General features: G+C 41.2%; 1 long non-coding RNA gene across 1 annotated transcript; it reads right to left on the minus strand.

Annotated features, from left to right (window-relative positions):
• Positions 1 to 1,049: 1,049 nt before the first annotated feature.
• LOC141574678 (uncharacterized) lies at positions 1,050 to 17,048 on the minus strand. The gene is made up of 8 exons (XR_012501662.1): positions 16,719 to 17,048; positions 16,384 to 16,542; positions 13,559 to 13,777; positions 11,837 to 11,903; positions 9,924 to 10,015; positions 7,914 to 8,094; positions 4,298 to 4,428; positions 1,050 to 2,510 (listed from the first exon to the last, which is right to left on the minus strand). It is a non-coding gene; the product is annotated as an uncharacterized LOC141574678 (long non-coding RNA).
• Positions 17,049 to 18,542: the final 1,494 nt, after the last annotated feature.

Here is an 18,542-nt window from a genome sequence, read left to right on the forward strand (position 1 = left end):
TGGGGAGTAACACACACACACTGTATATAAACTAGACAAACAAGGACCTACCGTATAGCACAGGGAACTGTATTCAATTTTTTGTAATACCAGATAATGGAAAAGAATCTGAAAAGAATATATATATGTATTATATGTAAATGTATAACTGAATCACTTTTCTGTACACCTGAAACTAACATCATAAATCAACATACTTTTTTTTTTAAAAAGAATTTTTTTTTTTAAAAAAGAATGAAATTTTGCCATTTGCAACAACGTGGATGGGCTTGGAGGCTACCATGCTAAGTGAAGTAAGTCACAGAGAGAAAGACAAATACTTGCCACTTGTATATGGAATCTAAAAAATAAACAGTGATTGTAACAAAGAGGAAACAAATCTTCTATTTGGGAGCTCATACAATTGAATATTATTCTGCCTGAAAAAAATAAAGGAAATCCTATTATTTGCAAACAGCATGGAGGGACCCAAAAGACAAAGTGAAAAAAAGTCAGTCCCAGCAGGACAAGTAATTCATGATTCCATTGATAAGGGCGTAACGACAGTCCTATTTAGAGAAGCAGAAACGAAATGGTGGTTGCCAGGGGCTGGGGGAGGGAGAAACGGGAAATCATTCAGTGGGTATAAAGTTGCAATTCTACAAGGTCAATGTGTTCCAGAGAGTGGCTGTATAAGCCTGGTGCCTGTAATTAACAGCACTGTTTTGTAGGCCCAAAACATTTCTAATAGGGTAGATTGTTAAGTGGTCTTATCACAGAGGAAAAAAAAAAAAACCCCAAAGGGATCCAAGGAAACTTTTGGAGGTGACAGATGTCTCCATCTTGGTTCATCAGTTGTCACAAAAGTACCACTCTGGTGGGGGATGTTTATTACAGGGGAGGCTATGCGTGTGTGCAGACAGAGGGCACATGAGAAATCTCTGTACCTTCCTCTTAATTTTTCTGCACGCCTAAAACTGCTCTAAAAAAAACACTTAAAAAAAAAAGTGACCCATAGCCATAGAATGGTAGAAATAATACACTGATTTTTGTAGATTAGTATAGTTTTATTATATATTCTGTCCACCCTCCTAAACATTATATGTGGGAAAAACGTAGAATAGGAACATAAGAAACAGTATTTCTTTTAGCAATGAGTGCGTGAAAGAACGAACCTCATCAGTTCTGATTACAGACACACACCCTACTCAAGTCACATCAGCCTTTATCAGCATATACATTAGGGTCATCACCCTGGCCATGATGATAACTTGCAAGATGGTTTTCGACAGCTGGTGCTACACTTTTTAGCACTGTAAGAGAGGCAAATTTAACACACACACACACACACACACACACACACAGCAATTCTGTGAGGCTTTGATAAAAGAAGACAAATTTAGATTGTAAATAGAGTTAAGAACAGGAGAGCACGTCCAGACTACGTGAGCAAGTGGCTACAGAAAAACTATACATCATTCAGTTCTTATTATAAACTGTTTTTTAAAAAAAAGAACTGCATTTTTTATCCCAATCTTAAAGCTGTTTTGCTTGTTTTTAATCCCAATCTTAAAGGTTTTTTTTTTTTTTAATTGAAGGATAGTCAATTTACAACGTTGTGTTAATTCTGGAGAACTGCATTGTCCTGAGTAATGGGAAAAATTCACGTCAAATACCTCAGTGACGTGCCACAGATGTGTAAATTTCACACTGTAGATAACTTCAAGTTCTAATATTATGCGAGTAAAATGTAAAAGTAATTGGAGACACTCTTTGCTAGGAGTAGCAATGATGTCAGTATTCGGTATTTCCCAGTTCCTCAAAACTGCGCAAATCACAAGGTCCTACTGTACAGCACAGGGAACTAGATTCAATACCTTGTATTGGCCTATAATGAAAAAGAATATGAAAAGAAATATATATAAATGAATCACTATGCTGTACACCAAAAATTAACACAACATTGTAAACTGACTATATATACTTCAATTAAAAAAAGAAAACACTGTGCAAGTCAGCCAATCAACCAGTGCTTTTTAAAAAAATTCTCTCCCTTATATTTTCCTCTTGAGTCTCCAGCATCAAAGACCCACCCTTCTTCAAAGGATCAGAATATCTAATTTACAAGCAATAAGGGAGAACAGAAAAATACACCGAGGAGCTGAAACTCGTGCTAAACCAGACAAGCATGTTGGGAGAATCTGTGGGCAGAGAGCCTTAATCTTTTTTAAAAAGGAAGAAAACAGTTTGCTTCCACAAAAAAATAAGCTAAATATGTAACAAGTGTGAGAGTCTGAGTCAAGATTTTATGACGAAGTTTCACAAGCCACGTTAGAGAACGAAAACATAATTTCTGTCCACACAGCCAGTGTGTGATGCAAAGTTCTCCAAACACATTTTAACAAGTTGCTTGATACTCAGTCTTCCTTTTTACCACCAGGGAAGCCAGGTGATGAATCCGGAGCATTTGTTAAGTTACGTTATGAGGATCCATTGCTGCTCTTCCCAGGAAAGTCCACCATTTTCACCATCTTCACTTGGGAAATTGACAGAAGGGAAAGAAAACACGTTACAAGTGTGAAAATTATAAATGAAATAAGAAGTGAGCCGGTGTTTGCCAGATTAAAATCTAAGAGCCATAGAAGTTATTGCATCAAACGATAATCTGCAGCAGGTTGCAAGGAATTTGGCTGCTACAGTGATAACCCATGGGGCCCTTGCTTGTGTGGGAATTACTCCGTTTCCATCTTTTCACGCATTCTGAGCTCTCTGAAGGCAAGAACAGCCTCTGCCCCTCATCACTGTCCTCTCAAGGCTCAGGACGATGCCTCGCACAGAGAAGGCTGTCCCTGAGTACTTGTTACCAGATCAAATGCTTTCAGCCTCTTCACTGGACAGACGGCACCGAGGACCCCGGAGCTGAAACACCTGCTCAAGGTCAGGGAAAGGCAGGCTTGCTGGGCTGAACTAGAAGCATTTCACTTGCAACAGCTTCCGGCTGGTGAGATCCATTCTCAGCGGAAGGACCTCCCGTTGGAGTCCTCTCTCTGTATGCGACTTCGCCTGCACTCTGCTGTCCCCTAAACCGCACCGTTCCCAGTTTGCTGCTCTAGCTTGTGCACATAGATAGCAATGCATTCATTCTTAGCCTCTGATTGACACCATTTACTCCTCACTGACCTTTTTCAAAGCCTGAAACAGCAAAAGTGGGAGAAATGCTTGGCCAATCGTTGAAGGACTCAGGGTCAAAAGATAAAAATGTACCTCATGTAGAAACAAACTCGCATGCGTGGGTTTCAGGCATCCCAGCCTCCTCGGCTTTATGAGAGAGCCGGGGACAGAAATACCGAGCGGGGCGCACACGCCGTCACTGCCCATAGCCTCACTGCGGAGACTGCAGTTTTACCCAACTTTTGTTATTTTTGTTGCTTTTATCTAACAAAGACTTACACGGCTCCTACGGTGTGCCAGCGTTACTCCACCTGCTTTCCTAGTGTTAAGTCATTTCATTGGAAGATTTTAATCTTCAGGGAAATTTTTGACTCCCCAGGATTTAGCACAATGCATGGCTATTTTATATATATATCTGATTTATTTATGTGTTCTTGGATAATTTGCCTCAAAGGAACCAAAGCAACAGATTCCACTTTCTGAAGGCTACAGATTGAATAATTAAAATACAGATGATGTAAAAATAAAGGTTAACGCTTTGATTAGGGAGGGGTCGATGAACAGATATGAGATAAAGCCACTATATTAAACTGTTATGAACTTTAAGTGGTGTATATATGGGTGTTCATGGTGGAATTATTAAAACTTTCTCTGCATTTGAATTTTTTCATAGTAAAATATCGAGGGACCAGGAATGGCATCTATGTTATGTCCCTTCCATGGCTGCTGTCTTGAGACCCAATCTCTCTTTTTAAGAAAATTTACAGATCAATTTTATTTGAATCCATCAAGGTTAGTAACCATCCTGAACTTGCGAAGAAATTGCACTTAAATAAGAAATTTTTCTTTAATGTTTCTGTTGCTCATGGCCCTCGGGTGTCTGCTTTTGTGAACCAGACCAGCTCTAGGTCATCGGGACGTAAAGAGAAAAATTCCATGTTCTGGCCCCCAGAACAGCTCACAATGACATGAAATAGGAAAGCAGAGTTTTGCACAAGTGATTCTGGAAAGATTTATCCTTGGTTGATGGTACTGGTCTGTGAAGACCACTTCTTTCTTGAAAAGCAAGGACCAAGATTTCAAATGAATGAAATCACAAGGGGCAGACACGGGAGGCGGTGGGAGATGAGAGGAGGGAGAATCCTACCGTCCTGCTGCGGGTGGTGGAGCCAAGCAAGTCGTAGCTATCAGTTTCTGTCCTCTCCTCCATCTGCTTGAACCATTTTCTGTATTCTCCTCGAACCCGAGCACGCAAGCACATAGAGGTGGGCATCGCTTCTGGGAGTGTGAGTTAGAGATGAGAGCTATAAAGCAGCAGCTCGGAGACGTGCGTTCCTGCCTCCCCTCTCTCAAAAGTTCCTTAGGTCACCTTTGCAATCTCCTTCACTGGCCATAATGGCCCTCCCATAAATGTTTTCTAAAATGCATTTTATTGTCAACTCCTTTTTCTTTTTTTTTTCCTATAGTTTTACTGTGGTAAAATATACATAACACACAATTTGCCATTGCAACCATGTTTGAGTGCACAATTCAGTGACATTAATTACATTCACAATATTGGGCAACTGTCATCACTATCTACTTCCAAAATGTTTCATAACTCCTGTAACCATTAAGCAATAAATTCCCAACTCCACTCCCACAGCCTCTTGTAACTTCTCTCATTTTTAATTTTTTTTTTGAGGGGAGGTAATCAGGTTTATTTAGTTACTTATTTTTAATGGAGGTACTGGGGGTTGAACCCAGGACCTCGTGCATGCTAAGCATGCGCTCTACCACTGAGCTATACCCTCCCCCCACTTTTTTTTTAATCTTTCAAAATTGGTTTTCTTTCTTTCTTTTTTATTTTTAAATTGAAGTATAGTTGATTTACACTGTTGTGTTAGTTTCAGGAGTACAGCAAAGTGATATATATATATATACACACACACACACACACATACATATATATATATTCCTTTTCAGATTCTTTTCCATTATAGGTCATTACAAAATATTGAATGTAGTTCCCTGGGCCATACATTAAGACTTGTTTATCTATTTTTTTTTTGTAATTTGTGTCCGCTAATACCAAACTCCTAATTTATCCCTCCCCCACCTCGTTCTCCTTTGGTAACCATAGGTTTGTTTTCTATGTCTAAGAGCCTCTTTCTGTTTCATAAATACGTTCATTTGTGTCATATTTTAGACTCCATTTGTCTTTCTCTGACTTACTTCACTTAATATGATCATCTCTAGGTCCATCTGTGTTGTTGCAAATGGCAGTATTTCATCCTTTTATGAGGCTGAGTAATATTCCATTGTGTGTCTACACACACAGTGCATTATATATATACACCACATCTTCTTTATTCACCCATTGGTGATGGACACCTAGGTTGCTTCCGTGTCTTCGCTATTGTACACAATGTTGCTGTGAACATTGGGGTGCATATATCTTTTCAAATTAGACTTTTCTCCAGATATATGCCCAGGAGTGGGATTGCTGGATCATTTGGTAACTCTATTTTTAGTTTTTCAGGGAACCTCATACTGCTTTCCATAGTGGATGTACCAATTTACAATCCCACCGGCAGCGTAGGAGGATTCCCTTATAGGACCGAGTATTTTTTATCCTTTTGGATCTCATAAAATTACCATAATGCTAGGAAGTTATCAAGATAAGTACAGTGTAACATTACCATAGCCTTTGGAAACTAAAGACCAGGTCTAGGGTTATTCAAAAGCATAACTGAACATTGGTGTTAGTGTTTTAAAACACATTTAAACTTAACAAGTTTTGTAATAGTTGTATTTGTGTGCATTTTGCCTGCTGTTTTATTTTTCATGGTTTCTAACAGGTTAATTGCCTTCAATTTGTAGTTGTATTTTAAATTTAAATTGTAATGAAATGAGGAAAATTAATTTACTTCAATTTGATGACTAGGTAGATATGTTTAATAATTGAGCATTAACTGCATTCCAAGTAGTGCTTTTTAAAAATTAAAAAAAAAAATGGGGGTGGGGGCAGGGGAAGATAATTAGGTTTATTTATTTATTTATTTTTAGAGGAGGCACTGGGGGTTGAACCCAGGACCTCGCGCATGCCAGGCATGCGCTCTACTGCTTGAGCTACACCCTCCCTCCCATGCAGTGCTTATTTTGGTTCTTTACACCTATAATCCCATCGCACAGTAAAACATCTAATCCATGAATCCCAATGCAAATTGATTGCAAAGAGAAATGGAAATTTTTATTAAAAAGCACGCACAAGCTCATGAAGTCATTGACTGTGATCTCGGAGAGTTGCTTAAGACACAATAGACCAGGGGTCAGCAACTTACACACCCAGGCTCAATGCACGCCACCACTTGTTTTTGCAAATAAAGTTTTATTGGCACAGCCTTGCCTGTTCATTGATATATTGCCTATGGCAACTTTCATGCTGCAAGAGAAGAATGGACTCAGAATGAGCTCTCACAGAAGTCTCATTGCCTGGAAAGTCAAAAATATTTACTATCTGATCCTTTAAGAAGCACTTGTCAACCCTTCTTAGAAGCAAATAAGAATCTGGCAAATTACACCAGATCATTTAAGAAGTGAAATTCTAAAAAGAATCATGACAAGATAGACATGCTAAACAAAAAGTTAAAGACTATCAAAGGATTCAGAGACCATTGGAAAATTAATAAATCCCAAAATGCTTATGCAAAACCGCAGTTTGCAAAAGTTGAGCATCACATTAAAAAGATTGTATCATTACTCCCGCATCATTGCATAAAATTACACCCCTCCAAAATCAGCATTCAATTAATTCCCTTTTCATCTTAAGAATTAGCTCAGATTTAAACTCAGTTTTCAAATTTAACAACCCAAACTTATTTCAGAGTGTAGGGTTTTTTCCCCCATGATAAAGTCTTTTTCAGTATTTTCCAAGTAAAAGGCTTTTTTTTTTTAGTATTTACTAAGTTGTCCCCATTTTTTATTCTTTTCTTGTCAGATAATGTGGACTTTATGTGGCTCTAGTTAGTTTCTGCTATTTTGGTGCAGATTCAAATGACTGGAAGTGATACAGGAAAAATGGGATGATAGGATAGGATGGCTATGTCCCAGGCCCCAGGAGAGTCCCTGGGACACGTCCCAACAAGTGAGGGTCCTTGGCTTCTCACAGGAAAGAATTCAAGGGTGAGACATAGTAGAGTGAAGGTAGATTTATTCAGAGATACATACTCCATAGACAGAGTGTGGACCGTAGAAGGCCAGAGAGAGTGAATACAAGGTGCAGGGCTGTTAGATTTGGGGCTGGGTAACTTCATATGCTAACAAGTGGGAGGATTACTCCAACTATTTTAGGGAATGGACGGGGATTCCCAGGCATCGGGCCACCACCCGCTTTTGACCTTTTATGGTCAGCCTCAGAACTGTCATGGCAGTTGTGGTGTGTCATTTACCTTGTTAATATATTACAACGAGCATATAATGAAGCTCAGGGTCTACTGGAAGTCAACTCTCCCGCCATCTTGGGTCTCAAGGTCTACTGGGAGTGGAATCTTCCGCCACCTTGGTACTAATTGCTGTGTTATTCCCCTAATAGATGTGCCCTGCCACCTTCCCTCCTGTCTCAGAAGCAAGAAACAAGTGGTACCCAGGACAATTATAAAGTATGGAAGAAAGAGCCCCCACCCATCCCCCAAGAAATAGAAAAACCCAAGAGAAAAGAAAATACTGGTAAAAAGTGAGACACCCAGAGGCAATCAAATGGCTAGACAGGCAGATGGGTTTACCTTGCGATTGAGAAGGCAGTAGACCAGGAAGATGGAGACGCCCTGGAGAACATTGATGATGGTGAAAGAATAGGCAATCACCATTCTGATGGGGTCTATGATTTCTTCAACCAGAAAGAAGCCAAGGCCCCAAGAACAGCCCAAAATGAAGAGCTGAGCAATGGCTTTAGACGTCAGCATCCTGCCAAAACCAAGACGGAAGGGTGTCATCCATCACAACTCCGAGCTTCATCTCAGTACCCGCATCACACGATACGATGCTTTTCTACTTGCTTCGAGGCTTGGGTTGCCTTAGAATGTCAGACTGTTAAAGATGATTACTATTGGCAGGAATATTAAAGAGATTAACTGGTACGTCATGCTGGCATATAATGGATAATATATGTTGAGTACGCATTTTCAGAAGGTAATACGTACATGCAGAGACATACATATTTGTGTTGGGTATAATGAAGTCGCTTCTGTTCTAGTGTTCATAATATTAACACAATGGCTTTGTATTATAATTATATACTATAAGTGTACTAACTATGTCTTTTATTTCTATTTTATTATTTTTAAAGTTTATACTCTGTTGCTTTAACAGCGGGTCTGCCCTCGAGGGGCTGCCCTTCCCTCCTGGGGCTTAGCCAATGCAGAGAGAACAAACAGCTCAGCCACTTGCATGCCTTTCAAATGCAAATAAACCAGTCCAGAGACCACGGCCTCACCCACCTCCTTTGTCCGGCTCCCGCAGTCCCAGGCACTGTCCTGCTGCCCTGATCGTCCCAGAGCCGGGCACCAGACAACTCAGTTCAGCCCCTGCACCCCACAGCCTGCTGCAATGATTCTAACCAGCCAGTGCTACACCTGCTTCCCCTTCCTCGTCCGTCCCTTCCCGCAGACACCACAGTAAAGGCTCTTGTCCACAATTTCTCCTTCTCCCTCGCCTCCTAACAGACTCTGGTGCTTCCCCAGGTCCTCCCAGCGTAGCACGCCCTTCCTCTTGGGATCTGTGAGTATAACAAGCTATCTTTTCAGTGCAACCATCTCCTGATCGGTTGTCCTTACTGTACTTAATAAACATCTGTATACAGCAATAAGTTAACACAATCATATTAATTACAATGTATATTTCATAATATTAAGTACTGTGGAAATACATCCTCGGAGGTTCAGATAGTTTTCCCATGGACCATACAGTTCTGTGAATGAAAGAAGTTTCCTGCCATATCAGCAAACAAAGGACACTGTGGTCATCAAGCCAGCAGCCACTGCAGCCGCCCTGAGGGTGAGCCCCAAGGGAACTCAGGATGGAGACAAAGGAGCTGCCCACTGCCAAGCCCGCAGCCACTGCAGCCGCCCCTAACAGCGCACCCTGAGGGGTCTCAGGGTGGGAGAGAACAGGATGCTGGCCCCAGCTAGCTGAGGTGCACGTCAAAGGAACGATTTCAGTGCTCACAGACTCTTGCATCTTCCCATTCATAGAAAAGCGCTAAATCTTTTGGTGTTCTGACCACTTGATCTTTGTTGAGAAAACTCCTGTACATCCTGTCTCCTCCCTTACCTCTTCAGAGCAGTCCCTCAGAGTGATCTGGTCTGAGAGACTGCCTTCTGGGCTCATGTCCTCAGTTTTGTCCTCTCTATAAAACATAATTCTCAACTTTTAGGTTGTACTTTCTTTTTTCTCAGTCGACAGTTTCCCAAATCATAAAAATGGGGCAAACAGCACAGGCATTATTCCCCTAATTCAGGGTTTCTCAACCTCAGTGTTATTGACGTTGGGTAGGGGGAGGAGCTGTCCTGTGCCTTATAGGATGTTTAGCAGCAAACCTGGCTTCCCTCCACTAGATGTCAGTAGCACCCATCCCTTCATCCCCCATCTCGCGTCAGGGCAACCAAAAATATCCCCAGAAAATTGCCCTAACTTTTCACTGCTCTAAATTTGTACAGTGAAAATTTCTAAGAAACAAACAAACAAACAAAAAACCCCTTCCTTCCTTTGCATTTTCTGGCTCTATGCCTACTTACCTTGTGTTCTGCATTCTGGAAACTTCACTATTAAGAGAACCAAGATGGTATCTTAAAATCCACAGGGTGGTTAGACAGAAGGACAAGATGATCTGTAGAAGTGACATGAAGGATGGAGCTTAGCGTAGGCTCATACCCAATGCTTCAATAAGAAACGATATAGAAATTTATTCCAGAAACATACAATATGTGCTTAAGATTTCTGAAACTCCCTGGATGTACACAGTGATTCTTTAAACTCGCTTCCTTTTCTTTCTTTCTTTCTTTTTTTTTCCTGATCAGAGAAGTAATACATGGTCATTATCAAAAGTCAGAAAAATGCAGAAAAACATACAGAACTTATCTGTCCTTCCATACACAGAGAGAAACACTATTTTCATTTTGGTGTTTTATCTTTTCAATTTTTCTTTTTGTCATTGTTATTCTTTTTACATACTAAAATGTTTTAATTATGTACTAAACATTTTTGCATGACCATTAAAAACCCCCAAGATCGATGATCAAATTCTGTCTGCAAAACACATTCTGTTAAATCATAGATGAAATTTGAATAAGGTCTGGAGTCCAGTCAGTATTATTGTACCAAAATCATTTTCCTGGTTTTGATACTGTGCCACGGTTATGCAAAATGTTACCACTGGAGGAAGCTGGGGGAAGGGTACCTGGCACTTTCTGTACTGTTTTTGCAACTTCTTGTGAGTCTTAAATTATTTGAAAAATGAAAAAAACAACAAGTGTTAGCAAAGATGTGGAAAATTGGAAACCTTGTAAACTGTTGGTAGGAATGCAAACTGGTGCAGCCGCTATGGGAGACAGCGTGGAGGTTCCTCAAAAAATTAAAAATAGAATTGCCCTATGCTTCCGCCACCCCACTTTTGGGTATTTAGCCTAAAGAACTGAAATCAGAATCTCGAAGACATATTTGCAGTCCCATGTTTACTGCAGCACTATTTACAATAGTCAAGAAGTGGAAATAATCTCAATGTGGATTAACAGATGAATGGATTAAGAAAATGTGATATGGACTGAGATAGATGATAGTAGACAGACAGACACACACACAGTGGAATACTATGCAGCGTTGTAAAAGACAGAGATCCTTCAGTATGTGACAACAGAGACAAGCCTTGAGGACATGATGCTCAGTGAAATAAGCCAGTCACAGAAAGACAGATACTGTCTGAGTCCACTTATACAAGGTATCTAAGATAGTCAAACAGAAATTAAATTCACAGAAGCAGAGAGTAGAATGGTGTTTGTCTGGGGCTGGGGGGAGGGTGAATTGGGGATCTGTATTTCAATAAGTAAAAGGTTTCAGTTATGCAAATTAGTAACTCCTAGAGATCTGTGGTCACGTCTAAAGTTAATAATATTGAGGAGGGTCCAGTCAGGGGCAGAGCATGTGCTTAGCATGTCCGACGTCCTGGGTTCGATCCCCAGCACCTCCACTAAAAAGTAAATAATTAATAAATAAATAAATAAATAAATAAATAAATAAATAAATAAATAACCCTAGTTACCTCCCCACCCCCTACAGTTAGCAACAGTGTATTGTACACTTACATTTTTGTTAAAAGGGTAGATCTCCTGTTAAATGGTCTCACCAAAAATTTTTAAAAAGCTGATTGGCCTTGGCCTAAAATCTTTTTTTTTTTAAGTCAAAGCATCAGTGATGTAAGGAAGGTAAATGTCAGAAACTTCAATTCATGGAACATCTCAGTTTTGATTCAGTCGGGTTCTGTGGGATTCTTTCCACAAATAAAAAGGTTTATAATTCCTTGGCATGTGCTGTCTTAAGAAGTCCAAGAATGCACCAGGAAGTTTAAATAGGTCTTTTTCAAAGTATCCCTCTACCACATCAACTAAATTTGGTATTTTTTATATCCAAAGTAAAAGGAAAATTAGAAACCTACCAAAATAATAACAAAAACTGGTCCCATAAAACTCCAGAGAGAACTTCTGTGGAAGTTAAGCCAGCAGCTGAAAGGAAAAATAGATCAACAATTTCCCATCTCCTCATAAGAAGAAGCAAATGCAATGAAACTTCAAAATAATGCTTTCCTAAAAAACTATGAAGACGAATACATGTACGTATATGTGTGACTGGGACATTGTGCTGGACACCAGAAACTGACACACTGCAACTGACTGTACTTCAGTGAAAAAGAAAAAAGCTTTCCTAAACTGAAACTTATGAAGAAACATTGGCACAGGAACTGGGTCAGGGAGGAAGAAATAATAATAATAATAGTAGCAACAGTAACACTAAGGAAAAGTTAGTGATTAACGTTCACTGAAGACATATTATGTTCTAGGCGTTGTGGACCGAGCCATTCGATTAAGCATATAAGATCCACTGAGAGTTGCAATGTCATTATATTATAGAATTCAATGGCAATCAGAGCAGTGGTTTTGAATAGACCATAGTCCCTCAACCTTGGCTGATGGTTCTTCATGGTCAGGCTGCCCTCTGCATTACAAAATGTTTAGCAGCCTCTCTGGCCAACCCCCCTCCCAAGTTGTGGCAACCAAAAATGTCTCTGGACACTGCCATATATCCCCGGTGAGGGATAAAATCACCCCTCGCTGAGAACCACTGGGATAGACCACTAACAGGTTTTTACTAACAGTAATATTTAGATTTAACTCTGACTTTCATCCATAAACGACAGTGTGCTTTTTCTCCAGTTGGGACTTCAAAAATAAATTGCTGATTGCTTGCTTCAGTGGATAGTCTTTTGTACATTGTGTGTTTTCCGAATGTTACCTCAACCCTCAACCCAGGAGTGCTCAGTTGTTACTAAATGTAATCTTTCAAATTAAAAGAAATTAGGAAAGAAGTAAATTTGCAGGTGTGGTAGACAGAATAGCGTGACCCTCTCCCCACCCCAAGGATGTCCACGAACAAATCCCCAGAATTTGTGACTATGTTGCCCTATGCAGCCAAAGGAACCCTGCAGGTGTGATTGAATTTCCAGACCTTGACATGGAGAGGTTATCCTGGATTACCTGAGTGGATCCAATGTAATCACAGATTTCCTTAGAAGTGGAAAGGGAGGCAGAAGGAGATGTGAAGGATGGGCACAGAGATGCAATGGTTTGGCTTTGAAGACAGAGGGAGGGGGACACCAGCCAAGGGACGCCGGCAGCCTTCGGAAGCTGGAAAAGCCTTTCATACAAAGAAGAAATGGACTTTCCCCCTCGAGCCCCCAGAAGGAATGCACTTTTGATTTTTAGCCCAGTGAGATCGATGTTGGACTTCTGATCTACAGAACTCTAAGGGCATCAGTTTGCACCATCCTAAGCCACCAAGTTTGAGCTAATTTCTTAGCACAGCAATAGGAAACTAGTACAGTAAGACATACAAAAAATGAAGTAACATGTGACATTGAAAGTTTACCTCTCAGTGGCGCCTCCGACCACACTACTTAAAATACCACCCCACTGCTATTCTCATTTCTTTGTTTGCTTCTCTTCAATGGTACCTAACATTATAGGGCATGTCTATTTGATTATTGTCCGTTTTGCTTCCTGGGGCACCCACAGCACCTTGAACGATGCTGGTGGCAGAATTTTGATACATATGAATTCATACGGAGATGATCACTTCCTCATTACAAAGTCATCGTGCTTACTGAGTTCGTGTCCCACACCGACAGCCACAGCTGCAATCACCGCTGGGGTCCCATAGCCGAAAGGGTACAGGAACCTCTTCTTGAACTTCCCCGCGCTGGTGTAGTTGGCCACCGTGAGGTTCCTGACGGTGAGGAAGAGGTGGAGCCCTTCGAGGAGCATCCAGTGAAGGAGGCCAAGTAGAGGTGGTGCAGCCCACCTGCAGTGACGGAGCACAGCACCTGGAGGGGAGGGGCGTTTGAGGGGACGTGGAGAGCAATGCCCATCATTCTTTGGGCAAATGGGATACAAGGTCCGTAGAACATAGTGGTCCAGAGCAACATGCTTAGATTGAGTTCTTGCACTTCTTAGAGTCAGCCTACAGGTTTCAACCTCAAATACTCACAGAGGGTCAGGGAGGCGGAATATATTTGAGAAGCAGACTAGATTTAGGGGATAGGCACTGTTTGAAACTGTGCTCCATGACCCTTCTTAAAAGTGAGACAGGAGGGAAGGGGGCAGGGCACAGCCATTAAAAGAATGACAGAGCAATTAGCACCAAGACAGTGGAATATTCAACTCCCGGTAGACCTTGAACTTTAATATACACTCGTTGAAATACAAAGCTGATAAAGGGTCCCCCCACAGAAGCCAGGACAGCTTCAGGGATGGCCAAAAAAGGTCAAAAAGTGGGCGACAGCCCTTCCCCAAGGTAGTTGAATAAACCTCCCATTTGTTAGCATATGAAGCTACTGACCCGTAAAAGCTTCTAATCCCGCATCCCAGAGCCACCCCCCCCTTCTCTCTCTCTCTGCCTTTAGAGAAGATCTGTGTTCTGTCTATGGAATGTGCATCTCTCTGAATAAATCTACCTTTTCTCAACTATGGTTTGCTCCTGAATCCTTTCCTGCGTGAAGCCAAGGACCCTCGCTTGACGGGGCACATTCCAGGGACTCGCCAGGGACCGGGGACCGGGGACCTGGCCGTCCTCTCTCGCCCCGTTTTTCCTGTATCAAAAGCAACTGTTGTTGAAACAGACTTGCAGACATAGTAAACAATCTTATGGTTGCTGGGAGTGGGAAGGGATAAATTTGGGAGTTTGAGATTTGCAAATGTTAGCCTCTGTATATAAAAATAGATTTAAAAAACAAATTTCTTCTGTATAGCACAGGGAACTATTCAATATCTTGTAATAACCTTTAATGAAAAAGAATATGAAAACGAATATATGTATGTATATGCATAACTGGGACATTGGTCTGTACATCAGAAATTGACACATTGTAACCAACTATACTTCAATTTTTTTAAAAAAGCGACTGTTTCTATTGAGCCCCAAATGGCCATCACTTTCATCCTTTCAAAAAAGCTGGAAATCAGGATGGCTGTGCAAAATCTCTCAATTTTTAAATGCTGGGGACTATATTATTAATTTGTGGTAAAATATACATAATGCAAATTTTACCACCTTACCCATTTTTGAGGGGACAGTCCAGGAATGTTTAGTCTGTTCATATTGTTTTGTGACCCTCACCGGCAGCCATCTCCAGAACTCTTTTCATCTCGTAAAACTGAAACTCCACACTCATTAACCGACAAATCCCCCTCCGCCCTCCCTAGAGGCAACCACGATTCTACTTTCTGTCTCTGAAGTTTTGATGACCCCAGGGACCTCACAGAAGTGGAATCACATGGTATTGTCTTTTTGTGACTGGATTGTTCCACTGAGCATCAAGTCCTCAAGGTTCATCCCCCTGGTGGCGGGTGTCAGAGTCCCCTTCCTTCTTAAGGCTGAGTGTGTTCTGTTGTGTGGATGGACCACATTTTGTTTACCGGTTGACCTTTTAGCTGTCGTGGATATGCTTGCATGCAAATATTTCTTTGAGATCTTGCTTTCAACTCTTTGGGGGATATACCCAGTTGCTGACAACTCTTTTGTAATTAAAAAATGCTGAAAAGACAACAAAAAAAACCCTGAAACAAGCCAGATACAGAAAGACAAACATAGCATAATATCAATTGTATGTAGAATCTAAGGCAGTTAAACTCACAGAAGCAGAGAGCAGAATAGTAGTTGCCAGGGGCTGGGGGAGGGGAAAAGGAGGTGATGTGGTCAGAGGGTACAAAGTTTCAGGTATGCGAGATGAATGAGTCCTGGAGCCCTAAGGTGCAGCGTGGTGACGGTACTGCATTGTACACTTGAAATCTGCTCAGAGGATTAATTTCATTTTTTAAAACTGAAGTACAGTTGGTTTACAATGTTGTGTTAATTTCCAGCGTACAGCATGGTGATTCACTTACACATATGTGTATATGTTCCTTTTCTTTTTTTAATTTTATTTTTTATTTAAGTGTAGTTGATTTATAATGTTAGTGTCAGGTGTACAGCAAAGCAATTCAGTTATACATACACATACATATGTATATATTTCAGATTCTTTTCCATGATATGTCATTACAAGAAATTGAATATAGTTCCCTGTGCTACACAGCAGGTCTTTGTTATTTATCTGTCCTATTTATCTGTTGGGAGGGGAGGGTATAGCTCAGTGGTAGAGCGTGTGCTTAGCATGCACGAGGTCCTGGGTTCAATCTCCAGTAGCTCTGTTACAATGAATAAATAAAGAAACCTAATTACCTAATTTATCCATTAAAATGAATAAATAAATAAACCTAATTACTGCCCCCTTATCCCCCAAAACAAAGCAAAAAAAAAAAAAATTAAAGTGTTCAAAAGAAAACCTCATCTCCTTTCAGTGTTAGAATGCAATCAACCCTCTTCTTTATGGAACTTGATAATGTTCTATGTCAATGAAAGGTCATTTTGTTTACCCAAAGCAGAGATTACCTTCAGTTCAGTTGATGCCACGAGTACAGCAAAGCTGGAGAGGTGGTTGCAGCTGCAAAGGGTTTGATTTTCGTCTGAAGAAATGACCTGGCAGCCCTCTGTAGACCAAGATGACCGATGCCAGTAAACGCAGAGAGCCCATTCGCTTTCCTTCTTCCCCTGGAGAACAATCACACCGCCTCTTGTCAGCAGCTTTTGGCAGGAAAGAGCTCTTTGTGGGAAAGAGCTTTCTGCAGGAGGTCCCTGTTATCTGGTCACTAACCTTGAACTAGGTGCCCGCATGGTCTACCCACCTCCAGCCCAAGCACACTTTTCAAATCTTTTGATCACCCTACCTTGCCTAATGTGTTGGTTCTTTCCCAGATCAAAGAAGGAGGAACGGAGACTAAGGCATTAACAGATGACCAGATCTCATCCTGAGCCCTGCCTCCAGTGATCTCGGGGAAAGACTCTCGTGAACAAAACAGCATCTCAAGGAAAGATCACAAAAGACATTGACGAGCCTGCAGGCAGTGGGGGTGGAGACAGCTCTGACCTCCTGTCTCAGTGATTAACTGAGATTACTTCCCCTTTTCCCTTTAAAACTTTCACGGATGAGCAGAATCTGGGGAGATGGCCTTTGAGAGACACTGAGTCCGCCATCTCCCCAGACTGCAGGCATTCTGATTAAAAGCAACTTTCCTTTCTTATCATTTTCTGTTGCATGCTTTTTTTTTTTTTAAATAGTAGCCATCCTGATGGGGGTGGGGTAAGATCTCACTGTGGTTCTGATGGACAGTTTCCTATGATTTGTAATACTGAGCATCTTCTCATGTGCTTCTTGGCCATCTGTGTATTGAGAGATGTCTATTTAGGTCCTTTGCGTATTTTTTTAAAAAAATTAATTTATTCATTGTTGTTGCTGTTGGGCTGTAGTAGTTCTTTATGTATTCTGGATACTAACTCCTTATCAGATACATGAATTGTAAATATTTCCTACTCTTCCGTTGGTTGCCTTTTCACTCCATGGTTTGTGTCCTTTGATGTACAGATGCTTTTAGCTTGATACAGTCCAATTTGTCTATTTCTACTTCACCTTTTTTTTTTTTTTTTTTGGTGTCATACCCTGGAAACTCTTGCCAGATGCAATGTAATGAAGCTTTTCCACTATGTTTTCTCCTAAGAGTTTTACAGGTTTAGGTCTCACATTTATGTCTTTGATCCATTTTGTGTTAATGTTGTATTTGGTGTGAGGGTCCAACTTGACACTTTTGCAGGAGATATCCAGTCTTCTCAACATCCTTTGTTGATGGCAAGTATGATTTTAAGCACTTTATATACATTAACTCATTTAACCCACGTGTCAACAAGACACATGGCAATTATCAGAAGCAGAACCTCCGCTTGCCAGGCTGAGCACGGCACCGACGTTTGGATAACTTGCCTAATGGGTGAGCAGGAAGGGAGCTGAGATTTGAACACAGACTGTTCAGTTCCAGACGCTATACTATCCCTGTGGTGGTTTAAAACCTGTCCATAAATTCTTTGACACTCCCTCCAAAGTGTCCCGCCTAACTCCTCTCCCTGTCAGTGTGGGCTGCACTTTGCGAGCCACTTGTAATGACTAGAATGCAGATGTGACAGAGTGTGACTTTTGAGACTGTCATAAAAGGCACAAGGAGACTTCCTCCTCGTACCTTCGTGCTCATGGATTACTCACTCGGGGGGAAGCCAGCTGCCATGCGGTGCGGACACTGAAGCAGCCCTTTGGCAAGCCCCGCGCGGCAGGAAGCTGAGACCGCCTGCCACCAGCCATGTGAGGGCGCCGTCTTGAAAACAGATGCTTCTGCCCCTGTCAAGCCCTCAGGTGACTGGAGGCAGGTCAGCATTTACTACAGCACTTACTTACGAGAAACCTTGAGCCAGAACCACCCCAACTAAGCCACTGCAAGACTCCTGACCCCCAGAATCTGAATGAGCTAATACATGTTTATTGCCTTCAGTCACCGAGTTCTGAGGTCATTGTGACACAGCAAATATAACCCCCTTGAAGAAGATGGAATCATTTTTAAATTTAGACATTGTCCTGAAACCTAAGATGCTCTTCTACTGAAACGTCGTTGGTATGATGCCTTGGTGTGGCACTCAGTAAGCACTTCAAAAAATTTAATGACTATCGT

The sequence above is a fragment of the Camelus bactrianus genome, chromosome 22, assembly GCF_048773025.1.
Source record: "Camelus bactrianus isolate YW-2024 breed Bactrian camel chromosome 22, ASM4877302v1, whole genome shotgun sequence".
NCBI lineage: Eukaryota > Metazoa > Chordata > Mammalia > Artiodactyla > Camelidae > Camelus > Camelus bactrianus.